Source organism: Lagenorhynchus albirostris, chromosome 1 (genome assembly GCF_949774975.1).
Source record: "Lagenorhynchus albirostris chromosome 1, mLagAlb1.1, whole genome shotgun sequence".
Taxonomy (NCBI): Eukaryota; Metazoa; Chordata; class Mammalia; order Artiodactyla; family Delphinidae; genus Lagenorhynchus; species Lagenorhynchus albirostris.
Genome location: NC_083095.1, coordinates 138,334,348 through 138,353,842, shown reverse-complemented (window position 1 = coordinate 138,353,842; position 19,495 = coordinate 138,334,348). Strand labels below are relative to the sequence as shown.

General features: G+C 55.8%; 7 non-coding genes across 7 annotated transcripts; all 7 read right to left on the bottom strand.

Moving 5' to 3' along the window:
* Positions 1 to 2,223: 2,223 nt before the first annotated feature.
* On the bottom strand, positions 2,224 to 2,315 carry LOC132504965 (small nucleolar RNA SNORD116). Its single transcript, XR_009535193.1, has one exon. It is a non-coding gene; the product is annotated as a small nucleolar RNA SNORD116 (small nucleolar RNA).
* Positions 2,316 to 4,725: 2,410 nt separating this feature from the next.
* Positions 4,726 to 4,817, bottom strand: LOC132505551 (small nucleolar RNA SNORD116). Its single transcript, XR_009535442.1, has one exon. It is a non-coding gene; the product is annotated as a small nucleolar RNA SNORD116 (small nucleolar RNA).
* A 2,467-nt stretch (positions 4,818 to 7,284) lies between these two features.
* LOC132504962 (small nucleolar RNA SNORD116) lies at positions 7,285 to 7,376 on the bottom strand. Its single transcript, XR_009535192.1, has one exon. It is a non-coding gene; the product is annotated as a small nucleolar RNA SNORD116 (small nucleolar RNA).
* Positions 7,377 to 9,786: 2,410 nt separating this feature from the next.
* On the bottom strand, positions 9,787 to 9,878 carry LOC132505547 (small nucleolar RNA SNORD116). The gene has a single exon (XR_009535441.1). It is a non-coding gene; the product is annotated as a small nucleolar RNA SNORD116 (small nucleolar RNA).
* A 2,467-nt stretch (positions 9,879 to 12,345) lies between these two features.
* LOC132504956 (small nucleolar RNA SNORD116) lies at positions 12,346 to 12,437 on the bottom strand. Its single transcript, XR_009535191.1, has one exon. It is a non-coding gene; the product is annotated as a small nucleolar RNA SNORD116 (small nucleolar RNA).
* Positions 12,438 to 14,846: 2,409 nt separating this feature from the next.
* On the bottom strand, positions 14,847 to 14,938 carry LOC132505541 (small nucleolar RNA SNORD116). The gene has a single exon (XR_009535440.1). It is a non-coding gene; the product is annotated as a small nucleolar RNA SNORD116 (small nucleolar RNA).
* A 2,467-nt stretch (positions 14,939 to 17,405) lies between these two features.
* Positions 17,406 to 17,497, bottom strand: LOC132504953 (small nucleolar RNA SNORD116). Its single transcript, XR_009535189.1, has one exon. It is a non-coding gene; the product is annotated as a small nucleolar RNA SNORD116 (small nucleolar RNA).
* Between the last annotated feature and the right edge of the window lie 1,998 nt (positions 17,498 to 19,495).

Sequence of the window (19,495 nt, the reverse complement as noted above, 5' to 3'; positions counted from 1 at the left end):
CAACAAGGGTTAAACCAGGATCCTCATGGAATGCGGGCCAACACCCCTGTGAGACTCCTCCTCCTCACTTCACCGGGTGTCAGGGATTATACAGATGGTCCCAGGTTGATCTGCTGCTGGAATTCCTTTCCTGGCATTCCACCTGGCTCGGGGTGAGAGAACACATGCGTTCTTTAGGAGGGTGCACGGGTGCACCGAGCGAAAGGGCGATATCCCTCAGTGATGCGTGCTCTGTCTCCCCTCGACATTTAATTTGCTGCAGATCTTGCCTGTGGGTCCGCAGGGAAACGTGAAAGCAACATAGAGCTGACGCCTTCAGAGGGTGCGGCCATCAGGACACAGAGCACCGCTGTCCAAAATCCCCCTGGTCTCGGGCACTGCAATTCCACTCCTGAGTGCTCTCCCATCCACCACAGCAGAAGGATGTCTTCCTAAACCCCTGAGACACCCTCTGGGCAACTGTGGCCCCTCAGACTAAGAGCCGGTGCCATCTAGGGGAACACGCCCGCCCTTGGCACATATTCTTCCACACAAGTGCCACGCTCTTACGGGGAAGAGATCTTCCACAAGGGAAGGGGCCTTGGCCGAATATGACGGCCTTCGTCAAAAGCAGCTCGAAGGGAACCGTGACAAAGGGCACGTGAGGAACACCTGGACTGATCAAGCGAGACTCACCAGTAGGCACGCTTCCTGAGCTGCTGCCAAGACAGATGACCTACCCTTGGTTCACACACAGAGGTAATGACATGGGAAACATTCTGAAGCCCAACGTGGTGGGGAAACCCTTGCAACCAAATGGCATGGGAGCCATTCCAATGCCCATTGTGGCGGAGAACACCATTGCCCCAATGGGGTCAACTGCGGTGGTACCTGGCACATTCACACTCCGGGCCCGTCAGTGACGTGACCTCGGAGAAACAGTGAGGCCCAGGTCTTCTAGAAGCAATGTGTGACCCACAGCCATGCAATTAAGAGAACCCAGCCAACAGCCGAGACACCTGAACCGCTATGACTCGTCTGGCCTGTGGCCAGGCACACCGGATACCACAGTCTGGATGCACCAGCGCGTGGCAGTAAAAATGACCCCCGCACCACACACCCTCACCCGCCTTTAAATCTATAGCCTTTCCTTGGCAGCCGACTCCCTTTTTTCCGCATGGTTGTGCCCAGTGACCTCCGGGAAGATCTGCAAACCTCAGGGAACGCTATGTGGGCCAGGTTTAGTAAAGATGTTGGGCTGGACTCAGGAACACCCTCACACCTTCAACACAGGGGGAACGTGGACAGACAGGGACAAAACACCCCACGACCTCCAAATCAGCCCCCATGACAAGACACCATACTGTGCCACAAAGGCAACCGTTCACTAGCATAGGGACCCGCCATGAAGTAAATCGACCAAGGAGGGGAAAAAGGCGGGACAGTCCACAGAAGTTCTCCCGTGTTCCCTCTCTACACGTGCCTCCAAGTGCTCCTGAGGGGATATCAAAAGTGTTCCTGGAAGCCTATGGCCTCTGTCAATCTGTCCACCCACAAGTAAACATGTGGGCTTAGCCAGCCATTTCATGTGTCTTTATCGGTAGCCTTGCCCTTCCCTCTCCACCGGGATCCCAACGTGTCATGGAAAGATGCCAGAGCCACCCCTCACCAAAGAAGCTTGCTGTGACTTATCTTGACTAAGGCATTTCCTAGCCTGTTCACACAGCACACACAAGCCGGAAACAACCCGAGGAGGAGCCATCAGCTTGGCCAACCGCCCGGGGACAATGGCCCATTGGATTTCTCCCCTCATCATGAGAAACCGAAACTGCATCTGGTCTCCCAAGCAGAACATCACAAAGAGCCAGCCCTAGGCCAGGAATCCTGCTCTGACCCTGACCATAGACTTCTCTTTCCGTGAGGGCACAAGGCAACGAGTAGCCGGTGGCGGCGGCCTGTAGAACTCAAATGCAGTCGATAGGACCACCAATGGTTCACGCTTCCTTTCCTAGCCGCATGCTCGTCCGTGGCAGGGGACAGAAGTCCTGGCTCGACCAAGGAACCCAGAGACGGCACGCTGTCCCTAGCCTTCCCACCTGCATTGGCATCCCAGGCTCCTTTCCCAATGGCTCTTCTCCCCATGAGACGGCCACAACCCTCCACTTGAACAACGTGGCTGTACACACACACGGCAGCAAACGCAACCTCAACCTCTCCCTACTTTCCTTTTGGGAGCCACGTGCTGGACCTCAGTTCCGATGAGGAGACGGTAGGGTTTTCTCACTCATTTTGTTCAGATTTCCAAGGAATGCATCTGTGGGGGTCATCATCGATCCAAGCACATGCTCAAACGCCGGACATGCAAAGTTGCAGATTCCACCAAGGGACGGCCAGTGAGCTGAATCATGTCAGCATACAGAAGCGGCCAGATCTGAGCCATGGGGCAGGAAATGCAGCCAGTTCTCAGGTCATCGAAGCTCATGTTCCCCAGGAAAAAGACAGAAGATGAGGCTGTAGCACCGGTTTTCAGTTCCCGTGGCCAAACCTCTAGGTTTTAGCAAAGAAGTGCCACTTACCGCAACAAGGTTTAAACCAGGATCCTCATGGAATGTGCGCCAACACCCCTGCGAGACTCCTCCTCCTCCCTTCACCAGGTATTATGGATTATACGGATGGCCCCGGGCTGCTCTGCTGCTGGGATTCCGTCCCTGGCAGTCCACCTGGCTCGGGCTGAGTGAACACACGCGTGCTTGAGGATGCTGCACGGGCGCACCGAGGGAAAGGGCGATACCATCTAGTGATGCGTGCTCTATATCCCCTCAACATTTCATTTGCTGCCCATCGTGCCTGGGCGTCCGCACGTAAATGTGAAAGCAACGTGGCGTAGACGCCTTCACAGCGTGCCGCCATCAGGACGAAGAGCCCCGCCGTCCAACAACACCCTGGCCTCGGGCCCTGCAATTCCTCTCCTGAGCACTCTCCCCTCCATCACAGCTAAAGGATGTCTTCCGGAAACCCTGAGACACGCTCAGGGCAACTGTGCCTCCTCAGACTAAGAGCCAGTGACCTTTGGGGAACACACCAACTCTAAGCACATATGGCTCCACACAGTGGACGCGCCCGGAAGATCAAGAGATCTTCCACAAGGGAAGGGCACACGGCCGAATATGACGGCCTCCATCAAAAGCGGCTCATAGGGACCCACGACAAAGGGCACGTGAGGAACACCTGCACTAATCAAGGCAGACTCACCAGCAGGCATACTTCCTGGCCTGCTGTTAGGACAGACCCTTGTACCCTTGTCGTACACACAAAGGTAATGGCATGGGAACCATTACGATGCCCAACGTGGCGGGGCAAACTGTTGCAGCAATTGGGTCTCTTGCAGTGCTGCCTGCCACTTTCGCACTCTGGGTCCGTCAGTGACGTGACCTCGGTGAAACCGTGAGGCCCAGGTCCTCTAGAAGCAACGTGTTACCTACAGCCGCGCAACAAGAGAACCCGGCCAACAGCCTAGACACCTGAACCGGTATGACTTCTCTGGACTGTGGCCAGGCACGCCGTACACCACAGTCTCAAAGCACCAGCGGGTGGCAGGAGAAAAGATCCCCGCACCACACATCCTCTCGGGCCTGGAAACCTGTAGCCTTTCCTTGGCAGCCGACTCCCTTTCCGCGTGGTTTTGCCCAAAGACCTCCGGGAAGGTCTGCAATCCTCAGGGACTGCTAGGTGGGCTGGGTGTAGTACCGATGCAGGGCTGTACTGAGGAACACCTTCACATCTTCAACACAGGGAGAACGTGGACAGACAGGGACAAAACACCCCACGGCCTCCAAATCAGCCCCCATGAGAAGACACCATCCTGTGCCACGAAGGCAACCATTCCCTGGCACAGGGACCCGCCATGAAGTAAATTGACCAAGGAGGGGAAACAAGCGAGACACGCCACAGATGTGCTCCCGTGTTCCCTCTCTACACTTGCCTCCAAATGTCCCTGAGGGAATACCAAAAGTGTTCCCGGAAGCCTATGACCACCATCGATCTATCCACCCACCAGTAAACCTGTGGGATTAGCCAGCCATCTCTCGTGTCTGCTTCATTCGCCTTGCCCTCCTCTCTCCACCGGGATCCCAACGTGTCAGGGAAAGATGCCAGAGCCACCCCTCACCAAAGAAGCTTGCTGTGACTTATCTTCACTAAGGCATTTTCTAGCCCTTTCACACAGCACACACAAGCCAGACACAACCCGAGGAGGAGCCCTCAGCTTGGCCAACCTCCCGGTGACAATGGCCCATTGGATTTCTCCCCTTATCAGGAGAAACCTAAACTGCATCTGGTCTCCCAAGCAGAACACGGCAAAGAAACCTGCCCTAGGCCAGGAATCCTGCTCTCACCCTGAGCCTACAGACTTCCGTTTCTTTGCGGGCACAAGGCAACGAGTAGCCGGTGGCGGAGGCCTGTAGAACTCAAGGGCAGGCGACCGGACCACCAAGGGCTCACGCTTCCTCTCCTACCCGAATGCTGAACCGTGGCAGGGGACAGCAGTCCCGGCTCGACCAAGGAACCCACAGACGGCACGCTCTCCCTAGCCTTCCCACCTGGATTGGCATCCCAGGGTCCTTTCCCAATGCCTCTTCTCCCCATCAGACGGCCACAAGCCTCAACTTAAACAGCGTGGCTGTGGACACCCACGGGAGCAAATGCAACGCGAACCTCTCCCTACTTTCCTTTTGGGAGCCACGTGTTGGACCTCAGTTCCAAGGAGGAGACGGCAGGGATTTCTCACTCATTTTGTTCAGATTTCCAAGGAATGCATTTGTGGAAGTCATCGTCGAGCCAAGCACACGCTCAAACGCTGGACATGCAAACTTGCAGATTCCACCACGGTACGGACAGCGAGCTGAATCACGTCAGCATACGGAAGTGAACAAAGCAAAGGCATCGGGGAAGGAAATGCAGCCAGTTCTCAGGGCATCGAAGCTCGGGTTCCCATGGAAAAGGCCAGAAGGTGAGGGTGTAGCCCCGTTGCACATGTTCCCTTGGTCAAACCTCTAGGTTTTAGGAAAGAGGTGCTACTTACCGCAACAAGGGTTAAACCAGGATCCTCATGGAATGCGGGCCAACACCCCTGTGAGACTCCTCCTCCTCACTTCACCGGGTGTCAGGGATTATACAGATGGTCCCAGGTTGATCTGCTGCTGGAATTCCTTTCCTGGCATTCCACCTGGCTCGGGGTGAGAGAACACATGCGTTCTTTAGGAGGGTGCACGGGTGCACCGAGCGAAAGGGCGATATCCCTCAGTGATGCGTGCTCTGTCTCCCCTCGACATTTAATTTGCTGCAGATCTTGCCTGTGGGTCCGCAGGGAAACGTGAAAGCAACATAGAGCTGACGCCTTCAGAGGGTGCAGCCATCAGGACACAGAGCACCGCTGTCCAAAATCCCCCTGGTCTCGGGCACTGCAATTCCACTCCTGAGTGCTCTCCCATCCACCACAGCAGAAGGATGTCTTCCTAAACCCCTGAGACACCCTCTGGGCAACTGTGGCCCCTCAGACTAAGAGCCGGTGCCATCTAGGGGAACACGCCCGCCCTTGGCACATATTCTTCCACACAAGTGCCACGCTCTTACGGGGAAGAGATCTTCCACAAGGGAAGGGGCCTTGGCCGAATATGACGGCCTTCGTCAAAAGCAGCTCGAAGGGAACCGTGACAAAGGGCACGTGAGGAACACCTGGACTGATCAAGCGAGACTCACCAGTAGGCACGCTTCCTGAGCTGCTGCCAAGACAGATGACCTACCCTTGGTTCACACACAGAGGTAATGACATGGGAAACATTCTGAAGCCCAACGTGGTGGGGAAACCCTTGCAACCAAATGGCATGGGAGCCATTCCAATGCCCATTGTGGCGGAGAACACCATTGCCCCAATGGGGTCAACTGCGGTGGTACCTGGCACATTCACACTCCGGGCCCGTCAGTGACGTGACCTTGGAGAAACAGTGAGGCCCAGGTCTTCTAGAAGCAATGTGTGACCCACAGCCATGCAATTAAGAGAACCCAGCCAACAGCCGAGACACCTGAACCGCTATGACTCGTCTGGCCTGTGGCCAGGCACACCGGATACCACAGTCTGGATGCACCAGCGCGTGGCAGTAAAAATGACCCCCGCACCACACACCCTCACCCGCCTTTAAATCTATAGCCTTTCCTTGGCAGCCGACTCCCTTTTTTCCGCATGGTTGTGCCCAGTGACCTCCGGGAAGATCTGCAAACCTCAGGGAACGCTATGTGGGCCAGGTTTAGTAAAGATGTTGGGCTGGACTCAGGAACACCCTCACACCTTCAACACAGGGGGAACGTGGACAGACAGGGACAAAACACCCCACGACCTCCAAATCAGCCCCCATGACAAGACACCATACTGTGCCACAAAGGCAACCGTTCACTAGCATAGGGACCCGCCATGAAGTAAATCGACCAAGGAGGGGAAAAAGGCGGGACAGTCCACAGAAGTTCTCCCGTGTTCCCTCTCTACACGTGCCTCCAAATGCTCCTGAGGGGATATCAAAAGTGTTCCTGGAAGCCTATGGCCTCTGTCAATCTGTCCACCCACAAGTAAACATGTGGGCTTAGCCAGCCATTTCATGTGTCTTTATCGGTAGCCTTGCCCTTCCCTCTCCACCGGGATCCCAACGTGTCATGGAAAGATGCCAGAGCCACCCCTCACCAAAGAAGCTTGCTGTGACTTATCTTGACTAAGGCATTTCCTAGCCTGTTCACACAGCACACACAAGCCGGAAACAACCCGAGGAGGAGCCATCAGCTTGGCCAACCGCCCGGGGACAATGGCCCATTGGATTTCTCCCCTCATCATGAGAAACCGAAACTGCATCTGGTCTCCCAAGCAGAACATCACAAAGAGCCAGCCCTAGGCCAGGAATCCTGCTCTGACCCTGACCATAGACTTCTCTTTCCGTGAGGGCACAAGGCAACGAGTAGCCGGTGGCGGCGGCCTGTAGAACTCAAATGCAGTCGATAGGACCACCAATGGTTCACGCTTCCTTTCCTAGCCGCATGCTCGTCCGTGGCAGGGGACAGAAGTCCTGGCTCGACCAAGGAACCCAGAGACGGCACGCTGTCCCTAGCCTTCCCACCTGCATTGGCATCCCAGGCTCCTTTCCCAATGGCTCTTCTCCCCATGAGACGGCCACAACCCTCCACTTGAACAACGTGGCTGTACACACACACGGCAGCAAACGCAACCTCAACCTCTCCCTACTTTCCTTTTGGGAGCCACGTGCTGGACCTCAGTTCCGATGAGGAGACGGTAGGGTTTTCTCACTCATTTTGTTCAGATTTCCAAGGAATGCATCTGTGGGGGTCATCATCGATCCAAGCACATGCTCAAACGCCGGACATGCAAAGTTGCAGATTCCACCAAGGGACGGCCAGTGAGCTGAATCATGTCAGCATACAGAAGCGGCCAGATCTGAGCCATGGGGCAGGAAATGCAGCCAGTTCTCAGGTCATCGAAGCTCATGTTCCCCAGGAAAAAGACAGAAGATGAGGCTGTAGCACCGGTTTTCAGTTCCCGTGGCCAAACCTCTAGGTTTTAGCAAAGAAGTGCCACTTACCGCAACAAGGTTTAAACCAGGATCCTCATGGAATGTGCGCCAACACCCCTGCGAGACTCCTCCTCCTCCCTTCACCAGGTATTATGGATTATACGGATGGCCCCGGGCTGCTCTGCTGCTGGGATTCCGTCCCTGGCAGTCCACCTGGCTCGGGCTGAGTGAACACACGCGTGCTTGAGGATGGTGCACGGGCGCACCGAGGGAAAGGGCGATACCATCTAGCGATGCGTGCTCTATATCCCCTCAACATTTCATTTGCTGCCCATCGTGCCTGGGCGTCCGCACGTAAATGTGAAAGCAACGTGGCGTAGACGCCTTCACAGCGTGCCGCCATCAGGACGAAGAGCCCCGCCGTCCAACAACACCCTGGCCTCGGGCCCTGCAATTCCTCTCCTGAGCACTCTCCCCTCCATCACAGCTAAAGGATGTCTTCCGGAAACCCTGAGACACGCTCAGGGCAACTGTGCCTCCTCAGACTAAGAGCCAGTGACCTTTGGGGAACACACCAACTCTAAGCACATATGGCTCCACACAGTGGACGCGCCCGGAAGATCAAGAGATCTTCCACAAGGGAAGGGCACACGGCCGAATATGACGGCCTCCACCAAAAGCGGCTCATAGGGACCCACGACAAAGGGCACGTGAGGAACACCTGCACTAATCAAGGCAGACTCACCAGCAGGCATACTTCCTGGCCTGCTGTTAGGACAGACCCTTGTACCCTTGTCGTACACACAAAGGTAATGGCATGGGAACCATTACGATGCCCAACGTGGCGGGGCAAACTGTTGCAGCAATTGGGTCTCTTGCAGTGCTGCCTGCCACTTTCGCACTCTGGGTCCGTCAGTGACGTGACCTCGGTGAAACCGTGAGGCCCAGGTCCTCTAGAAGCAACGTGTTACCTACAGCCGTGCAACAAGAGAACCCGGCCAACAGCCTAGACACCTGAACCGGTATGACTTCTCTGGACTGTGGCCAGGCACGCCGTACACCACAGTCTCAAAGCACCAGCGGGTGGCAGGAGAAAAGATCCCCGCACCACACATCCTCTCGGGCCCGGAAACCTGTAGCCTTTCCTTGGCAGCCGACTCCCTTTCCGCGTGGTTTTGCCCAAAGACCTCCGGGAAGGTCTGCAATCCTCAGGGACTGCTAGGTGGGCTGGGTGTAGTACCGATGCAGGGCTGTACTGAGGAACACCTTCACATCTTCAACACAGGGAGAACGTGGACAGACAGGGACAAAACACCCCACGGCCTCCAAATCAGCCCCCATGAGAAGACACCATCCTGTGCCACGAAGGCAACCATTCCCTGGCACAGGGACCCGCCATGAAGTAAATTGACCAAGGAGGGGAAACAAGCGAGACACGCCACAGATGTGCTCCCGTGTTCCCTCTCTACACTTGCCTCCAAATGTCCCTGAGGGAATACCAAAAGTGTTCCCGGAAGCCTATGACCACCATCGATCTATCCACCCACCAGTAAACCTGTGGGATTAGCCAGCCATCTCTCGTGTCTGCTTCATTCGCCTTGCCCTCCTCTCTCCACCGGGATCCCAACGTGTCAGGGAAAGATGCCAGAGCCACCCCTCACCAAGGAAGCTTGCTGTGACTTATCTTCACTAAGGCATTTTCTAGCCCTTTCACACAGCACACACAAGCCAGACACAACCCGAGGGGGAGCCCTCAGCTTGGCCAACCTCCCGGTGACAATGGCCCATTGGATTTCTCCCCTTATCAGGAGAAACCTAAACTGCATCTGGTCTCCCAAGCAGAACACGGCAAAGAAGCCTGCCCTAGGCCAGGAATCCTGCTCTCACCCTGAGCCTACAGACTTCCGTTTCTTTGCGGGCACAAGGCAACGAGTAGCCGGTGGCGGAGGCCTGTAGAACTCAAGGGCAGGCGACCGGGCCACCAAGGGCTCACGCTTCCTCTCCTACCCGAATGCTGAACCGTGGCAGGGGACAGCAGTCCCGGCTCGACCAAGGAACCCACAGACGGCACGCTCTCCCTAGCCTTCCCACCTGGATTGGCATCCCAGGGTCCTTTCCCAATGCCTCTTCTCCCCATCAGACGGCCACAAGCCTCAACTTAAACAGCGTGGCTGTGGACACCCACGGGAGCAAATGCAACGCGAACCTCTCCCTACTTTCCTTTTGGGAGCCACGTGTTGGACCTCAGTTCCAAGGAGGAGACGGCAGGGATTTCTCACTCATTTTGTTCAGATTTCCAAGGAATGCATTTGTGGAAGTCATCGTCGAGCCAAGCACACGCTCAAACGCTGGACATGCAAACTTGCAGATTCCACCACGGTACGGACAGCGAGCTGAATCATGTCAGCATACGGAAGTGAACAAAGCAAAGCCATCGGGGAAGGAAATGCAGCCAGTTCTCAGGGCATCGAAGCTCGGGTTCCCATGGAAAAGGCCAGAAGGTGAGGGTGTAGCCCCGTTGCACATGTTCCCTTGGTCAAACCTCTAGGTTTTAGGAAAGAGGTGCTACTTACCGCAACAAGGGTTAAACCAGGATCCTCATGGAATGCGGGCCAACACCCCTGTGAGACTCCTCCTCCTCACTTCACCGGGTGTCAGGGATTATACAGATGGTCCCAGGTTGATCTGCTGCTGGAATTCCTTTCCTGGCATTCCACCTGGCTCGGGGTGAGAGAACACATGCGTTCTTTAGGAGGGTGCACGGGTGCACCGAGCGAAAGGGCGATATCCCTCAGTGATGCGTGCTCTGTCTCCCCTCGACATTTAATTTGCTGCAGATCTTGCCTGTGGGTCCGCAGGGAAACGTGAAAGCAACATAGAGCTGACGCCTTCAGAGGGTGCGGCCATCAGGACACAGAGCACCGCTGTCCAAAATCCCCCTGGTCTCGGGCACTGCAATTCCACTCCTGAGTGCTCTCCCATCCACCACAGCAGAAGGATGTCTTCCTAAACCCCTGAGACACCCTCTGGGCAACTGTGGCCCCTCAGACTAAGAGCCGGTGCCATCTAGGGGAACACGCCCGCCCTTGGCACATATTCTTCCACACAAGTGCCACGCTCTTACGGGGAAGAGATCTTCCACAAGGGAAGGGGCCTTGGCCGAATATGACGGCCTTCGTCAAAAGCAGCTCGAAGGGAACCGTGACAAAGGGCACGTGAGGAACACCTGGACTGATCAAGCGAGACTCACCAGTAGGCACGCTTCCTGAGCTGCTGCCAAGACAGATGACCTACCCTTGGTTCACACACAGAGGTAATGACATGGGAAACATTCTGAAGCCCAACGTGGTGGGGAAACCCTTGCAACCAAATGGCATGGGAGCCATTCCAATGCCCATTGTGGCGGAGAACACCATTGCACCAACGGGGTCAACTGCGGTGGTACCTGGCACATTCACACTCCGGGCCCGTCAGTGACGTGACCTCGGAGAAACAGTGAGGCCCAGGTCTTCTAGAAGCAATGTGTGACCCACAGCCATGCAATTAAGAGAACCCAGCCAACAGCCGAGACACCTGAACCGCTATGACTCGTCTGGCCTGTGGCCAGGCACACCGGATACCACAGTCTGGATGCACCAGCGCGTGGCAGTAAAAATGACCCCCGCACCACACACCCTCACCCGCCTTTAAATCTATAGCCTTTCCTTGGCAGCCGACTCCCTTTTTTCCGCATGGTTGTGCCCAGTGACCTCCGGGAAGATCTGCAAACCTCAGGGAACGCTATGTGGGCCAGGTTTAGTAAAGATGTTGGGCTGGACTCAGGAACACCCTCACACCTTCAACACAGGGGGAACGTGGACAGACAGGGACAAAACACCCCACGACCTCCAAATCAGCCCCCATGACAAGACACCATACTGTGCCACAAAGGCAACCATTCACTAGCATAGGGACCCGCCATGAAGTAAATCGACCAAGGAGGGGAAAAAGGCGGGACAGTCCACAGAAGTTCTCCCGTGTTCCCTCTCTACACGTGCCTCCAAATGCTCCTGAGGGGACATCAAAAGTCTTCCTGGAAGCCTATGGCTTGTGTCAATCTGTCCACCCACAAGTAAACATGTGGGCTTAGCCAGCCATTTCATGTGTCTTTATCGGTAGCCTTGCCCTTCCCTCTCCACCGGGATCCCAACGTGTCATGGAAAGATGCCAGAGCCACCCCTCACCAAAGAAGCTTGCTGTGACTTATCTTGACTAAGGCATTTTCTAGCCTGTTCACACAGCACACACAAGCCGGAAACAACCCGAGGAGGAGCCATCAGCTTGGCCAACCGCCCGGGGACAATGGCCCATTGGATTTCTCCCCTCATCATGAGAAACCGAAACTGCATCTGGTCTCCCAAGCAGAACATCACAAAGAGCCAGCCCTAGGCCAGGAATCCTGCTCTGACCCTGACCATAGACTTCTCTTTCCGTGAGGGCACAAGGCAACGAGTAGCCGGTGGCGGCGGCCTGTAGAACTCAAATGCAGTCGATAGGACCACCAATGGTTCACGCTTCCTTTCCTAGCCGCACGCTCGTCCGTGGCAGGGGACAGAAGTCCTGGCTCGACCAAGGAACCCAGAGACGGCACGCTGTCCCTAGCCTTCCCACCTGCATTGGCATCCCAGGCTCCTTTCCCAATGGCTCTTCTCCCCATGAGACGGCCACAACCCTCCACTTGAACAACGTGGCTGTACACACACACGGCAGCAAACGCAACCTCAACCTCTCCCTACTTTCCTTTTGGGAGCCACGTGCTGGACCTCAGTTCCGATGAGGAGACGGTAGGGTTTTCTCACTCATTTTGTTCAGATTTCCAAGGAATGCATCTGTGGGGGTCATCATCGATCCAAGCACATGCTCAAACGCCGGACATGCAAAGTTGCAGATTCCACCAAGGGACGGCCAGTGAGCTGAATCATGTCAGCATACAGAAGCGGCCAGATCTGAGCCATGGGGCAGGAAATGCAGCCAGTTCTCAGGTCATCGAAGCTCATGTTCCCCAGGAAAAAGACAGAAGATGAGGCTGTAGCACCGGTTTTCAGTTCCCGTGGCCAAACCTCTAGGTTTTAGCAAAGAAGTGCCACTTACCGCAACAAGGTTTAAACCAGGATCCTCATGGAATGTGCGCCAACACCCCTGCGAGACTCCTCCTCCTCCCTTCACCAGGTATTATGGATTATACGGATGGCCCCGGGCTGCTCTGCTGCTGGGATTCCGTCCCTGGCAGTCCACCTGGCTCGGGCTGAGTGAACACACGCCTGCTTGAGGATGCTGCACGGGCGCACCGAGGGAAAGGGCGATACCATCTAGTGATGCGTGCTCTATATCCCCTCAACATTTCATTTGCTGCCCATCGTGCCTGGGCGTCCGCACGTAAATGTGAAAGCAACGTGGCGTAGACGCCTTCACAGCGTGCCGCCATCAGGACGAAGAGCCCCGCCGTCCAACAACACCCTGGCCTCGGGCCCTGCAATTCCTCTCCTGAGCACTCTCCCCTCCATCACAGCTAAAGGATGTCTTCCGGAAACCCTGAGACACGCTCAGGGCAACTGTGCCTCCTCAGACTAAGAGCCAGTGACCTTTGGGGAACACACCAACTCTAAGCACATATGGCTCCACACAGTGGACGCGCCCGGAAGATCAAGAGATCTTCCACAAGGGAAGGGCACACGGCCGAATATGACGGCCTCCACCAAAAGCGGCTCATAGGGACCCACGACAAAGGGCACGTGAGGAACACCTGCACTAATCAAGGCAGACTCACCAGCAGGCATACTTCCTGGCCTGCTGTTAGGACAGACGACCTACCCTTGTCGTACACACAAAGGTAATGGCATGGGAACCATTACGATGCCCAACGTGGCGGGGCAAACTGTTGCAGCAATTGGGTCTCTTGCAGTGCTGCCTGCCACTTTCGCACTCTGGGTCCGTCAGTGACGTGACCTCGGTGAAACCGTGAGGCCCAGGTCCTCTAGAAGCAACGTGTTACCTACAGCCGCGCAACAAGAGAACCCGGCCAACAGCCTAGACACCTGAACCGGTATGACTTCTCTGGACTGTGGCCAGGCACGCCGTACACCACAGTCTCAAAGCACCAGCGGGTGGCAGGAGAAAAGATCCCCGCACCACACATCCTCTCGGGCCCGGAAACCTGTAGCCTTTCCTTGGCAGCCGACTCCCTTTCCGCGTGGTTTTGCCCAAAGACCTCCGGGAAGGTCTGCAATCCTCAGGGACTGCTAGGTGGGCTGGGTGTAGTACCGATGCAGGGCTGTACTGAGGAACACCTTCACATCTTCAACACAGGGAGAACGTGGACAGACAGGGACAAAACACCCCACGGCCTCCAAATCAGCCCCCATGAGAAGACACCATCCTGTGCCACGAAGGCAACCATTCCCTGGCACAGGGACCCGCCATGAAGTAAATTGACCAAGGAGGGGAAACAAGCGAGACACGCCACAGATGTGCTCCCGTGTTCCCTCTCTACACTTGCCTCCAAATGTCCCTGAGGGAATACCAAAAGTGTTCCCGGAAGCCTATGACCACCATCGATCTATCCACCCACCAGTAAACCTGTGGGATTAGCCAGCCATCTCTCGTGTCTGCTTCATTCGCCTTGCCCTCCTCTCTCCACCGGGATCCCAACGTGTCAGGGAAAGATGCCAGAGCCACCCCTCACCAAGGAAGCTTGCTGTGACTTATCTTCACTAAGGCATTTTCTAGCCCTTTCACACAGCACACACAAGCCAGACACAACCCGAGGGGGAGCCCTCAGCTTGGCCAACCTCCCGGTGACAATGGCCCATTGGATTTCTCCCCTTATCAGGAGAAACCTAAACTGCATCTGGTCTCCCAAGCAGAACATGGCAAAGAAGCCTGCCCTAGGCCAGGAATCCTGCTCTCACCCTGAGCCTACAGACTTCCGTTTCTTTGCGGGCACAAGGCAACGAGTAGCCGGTGGCGGAGGCCTGTAGAACTCAAGGGCAGGCGACCGGACCACCAAGGGCTCACGCTTCCTCTCCTACCCGAATGCTGAACCGTGGCAGGGGACAGCAGTCCCGGCTCGACCAAGGAACCCACAGACGGCACGCTCTCCCTAGCCTTCCCTGCTGGATTGGCATCCCAGGGTCCTTTCCCAATGCCTCTTCTCCCCATCAGACGGCCACAAGCCTCAACTTAAACAGCGTGGCTGTGGACACCCACGGGAGCAAATGCAACGCGAACCTCTCCCTACTTTCCTTTTGGGAGCCACGTGTTGGACCTCAGTTCCAAGGAGGAGACGGCAGGGATTTCTCACTCATTTTGTTCAGATTTCCAAGGAATGCATTTGTGGAAGTCATCGTCGAGCCAAGCACACGCTCAAACGCTGGACATGCAAACTTGCAGATTCCACCACGGTACGGACAGCGAGCTGAATCATGTCAGCATACGGAAGTGAACAAAGCAAAGCCATCGGGGAAGGAAATGCAGCCAGTTCTCAGGGCATCGAAGCTCGGGTTCCCATGGAAAAGGCCAGAAGGTGAGGGTGTAGCCCCGTTGCACATGTTCCCTTGGTCAAACCTCTAGGTTTTAGGAAAGAGGTGCTACTTACCGCAACAAGGGTTAAACCAGGATCCTCATGGAATGCGGGCCAACACCCCTGTGAGACTCCTCCTCCTCACTTCACCGGGTGTCAGGGATTATACAGATGGTCCCAGGTTGATCTGCTGCTGGAATTCCTTTCCTGGCATTCCACCTGGCTCGGGGTGAGAGAACACATGCGTTCTTTAGGAGGGTGCACGGGTGCACCGAGCGAAAGGGCGATATCCCTCAGTGATGCGTGCTCTGTCTCCCCTCGACATTTAATTTGCTGCAGATCTTGCCTGTGGGTCCGCAGGGAAACGTGAAAGCAACATAGAGCTGACGCCTTCAGAGGGTGCGGCCATCAGGACACAGAGCACCGCTGTCCAAAATCCCCCTGGTCTCGGGCACTGCAATTCCACTCCTGAGTGCTCTCCCATCCACCACAGCAGAAGGATGTCTTCCTAAACCCCTGAGACACCCTCTGGGCAACTGTGGCCCCTCAGACTAAGAGCCGGTGCCATCTAGGGGAACACGCCCGCCCTTGGCACATATTCTTCCACACAAGTGCCACGCTCTTACGGGGAAGAGATCTTCCACAAGGGAAGGGGCCTTGGCCGAATATGACGGCCTTCGTCAAAAGCAGCTCGAAGGGAACCGTGACAAAGGGCACGTGAGGAACACCTGGACTGATCAAGCGAGACTCACCAGTAGGCACACTTCCTGAGCTGCTGCCAAGACAGATGACCTACCCTTGGTTCACACACAGAGGTAATGACATGGGAAACATTCTGAAGCCCAACGTGGTGGGGAAACCCTTGCAACCAAATGGCATGGGAGCCATTCCAATGCCCATTGTGGCGGAGAACACCATTGCACCAATGGGGTCAACTGCGGTGGTACCTGGCACATTCACACTCCGGGCCCGTCAGTGACGTGACCTCGGAGAAACAGTGAGGCCCAGGTCTTCTAGAAGCAATGTGTGACCCACAGCCATGCAATTAAGAGAACCCAGCCAACAGCCGAGACACCTGAACCGCTATGACTCGTCTGGCTTGTGGTCAGGCACACCGGATACCACAGTCTGGATGCACCAGCGCGTGGCAGTAAAAATGACCCCCGCACCACACACCCTCACCCGCCTTAAAATCTATAGCCTTTCCTTGGCAGCCGACTCCCTTTTTTCCGCATGGTTGTGCCCAGTGACCTCCGGGAAGATCTGCAAACCTCAGGGAACGCTATGTGGGCCAGGTTTAGTAAAGATGTTGGGCTGGACTCAGGAACACCCTCACACCTCCAACACAGGGGGAACGTGGACAGACAGGGACAAAACACCCCACGACCTCCAAATCAGCCCCCATGAGAAGACACCATACTGTGCCACAAACGCAACCATTCACTAGCATAGGGACCCGCCATGAAGTAAATCGACCAAGGAGGGGAATAAGGCGGGACAGTCCACAGAAGTTCTCCCGTGTTCCCTCTCTACACGTGCCTCCAAATGCTCCTGAGGGGACATCAAAAGTCTTCCTGGAAGCCTATGGCCTCTGTCAATCTGTCCACCCACAAGTAAACATGTGGGCTTAGCCAGCCATTTCATGTGTCTTTATCGGTAGCCTTGCCCTTCCCTCTCCACCGGGATCCCAACGTGTCATGGAAAGATGCCAGAGCCACCCCTCACCAAAGAAGCTTGCTGTGACTTATCTTGACTAAGGCATTTTCTAGCCTGTTCACACAGCACACACAAGCCGGAAACAACCCGAGGAGGAGCCATCAGCTTGGCCAACCGCCCAGGGACAATGGCCCATTGGATTTCTCCCCTCATCATGAGAAACCGAAACTGCATCTGGTCTCCCAAGCAGAACATCACAAAGAGCCAGCCCTAGGCCAGGAATCCTGCTCTGACCCTGACCATAGACTTCTCTTTCCGTGAGGGCACAAGGCAACGAGTAGCCGGTGGCGGCGGCCTGTAGAACTCAAATGCAGTCGATAGGACCACCAATGGTTCACGCTTCCTTTCCTAGCCGCACGCTCGTCCGTGGCAGGGGACAGAAGTCCTGGCTCGACCAAGGAACCCAGAGACGGCACGCTGTCCCTAGCCTTCCCACCTGCATTGGCATCCCAGGCTCCTTTCCCAATGGCTCTTCTCCCCATGAGACGGCCACAACCCTCCACTTGAACAACGTGGCTGTACACACACACGGCAGCAAACGCAACCTCAACCTCTCCCTACTTTCCTTTTGGGAGCCACGTGCTGGACCTCAGTTCCGATGAGGAGACGGTAGGGTTTTCTCACTCATTTTGTTCAGATTTCCAAGGAATGCATCTGTGGGGGTCATCATCGATCCAAGCACATGCTCAAACGCCGGACATGCAAAGTTGCAGATTCCACCAAGGGACGGCCAGTGAGCTGAATCATGTCAGCATACAGAAGCGGCCAGATCTGAGCCATGGGGCAGGAAATGCAGCCAGTTCTCAGGTCATCGAAGCTCATGTTCCCCAGGAAAAAGACAGAAGATGAGGCTGTAGCACCGGTTTTCAGTTCCCGTGGCCAAACCTCTAGGTTTTAGCAAAGAAGTGCCACTTACCGCAACAAGGTTTAAACCAGGATCCTCATGGAATGTGCGCCAACACCCCTGCGAGACTCCTCCTCCTCCCTTCACCAGGTATTATGGATTATACGGATGGCCCCGGGCTGCTCTGCTGCTGGGATTCCGTCCCTGGCAGTCCACCTGGCTCGGGCTGAGTGAACACACGCGTGCTTGAGGATGCTGCACGGGCGCACCGAGGGAAAGGGCGATACCATCTAGTGATGCGTGCTCTATATCCCCTCAACATTTCATTTGCTGCCCATCGTGCCTGGGCGTCCGCACGTAAATGTGAAAGCAACGTGGCGTAGACGCCTTCACAGCGTGCCGCCATCAGGACGAAGAGCCCCGCCGTCCAACAACACCCTGGCCTCGGGCCCTGCAATTCCTCTCCTGAGCACTCTCCCCTCCATCACAGCTAAAGGATGTCTTCCGGAAACCCTGAGACACGCTCAGGGCAACTGTGCCTCCTCAGACTAAGAGCCAGTGACCTTTGGGGAACACACCAACTCTAAGCACATATGGCTCCACACAGTGGACGCGCCCGGAAGATCAAGAGATCTTCCACAAGGGAAGGGCACACGGCCGAATATGACGGCCTCCACCAAAAGCGGCTCATAGGGACCCACGACAAAGGGCACGTGAGGAACACCTGCACTAATCAAGGCAGACTCACCAGCAGGCATACTTCCTGGCCTGCTGTTAGGACAGACGACCTACCCTTGTCGTACACACAAAGGTAATGGCATGGGAACCATTACGATGCCCAACGTGGCGGGGCAAACTCTTGCGGCAATTGGGTCTCTTGCAGTGCTGCCTGCCACTTTCGCACTCTGGGTCCGTCAGTGACGTGACCTCGGTGAAACCGTGAGGCCCAGGTCCTCTAGAAGCAACGTGTTACCTACAGCCGCGCAACAAGAGAACCCGGCCAACAGCCTAGACACCTGAACCGGTATGACTTCTCTGGACTGTGGCCAGGCACGCCGTACACCACAGTCTCAAAGCACCAGCGGGTGGCAGGAGAAAAGATCCCCGCACCACACATCCTCTCGGGCCCGGAAACCTGTAGCCTTTCCTTGGCAGCCGACTCCCTTTCCGCGTGGTTTTGCCCAAAGACCTCCGGGAAGGTCTGCAATCCTCAGGGACTGCTAGGTGGGCTGGGTGTAGTACCGATGCAGGGCTGTACTGAGGAACACCTTCACATCTTCAACACAGGGAGAACGTGGACAGACAGGGACAAAACACCCCACGGCCTCCAAATCAGCCCCCATGAGAAGACACCATCCTGTGCCACGAAGGCAACCATTCCCTGGCACAGGGACCCGCCATGAAGTAAATTGACCAAGGAGGGGAAACAAGCGAGACACGCCACAGATGTGCTCCCGTGTTCCCTCTCTACACTTGCCTCCAAATGTCCCTGAGGGAATACCAAAAGTGTTCCCGGAAGCCTATGACCACCATCGATCTATCCACCCACCAGTAAACCTGTGGGATTAGCCAGCCATCTCTCGTGTCTGCTTCATTCGCCTTGCCCTCCTCTCTCCACCGGGATCCCAACGTGTCAGGGAAAGATGCCAGAGCCACCCCTCACCAAGGAAGCTTGCTGTGACTTATCTTCACTAAGGCATTTTCTAGCCCTTTCACACAGCACACACAAGCCAGACACAACCCGAGGGGGAGCCCTCAGCTTGGCCAACCTCCCGGTGACAATGGCCCATTGGATTTCTCCCCTTATCAGGAGAAACCTAAACTGCATCT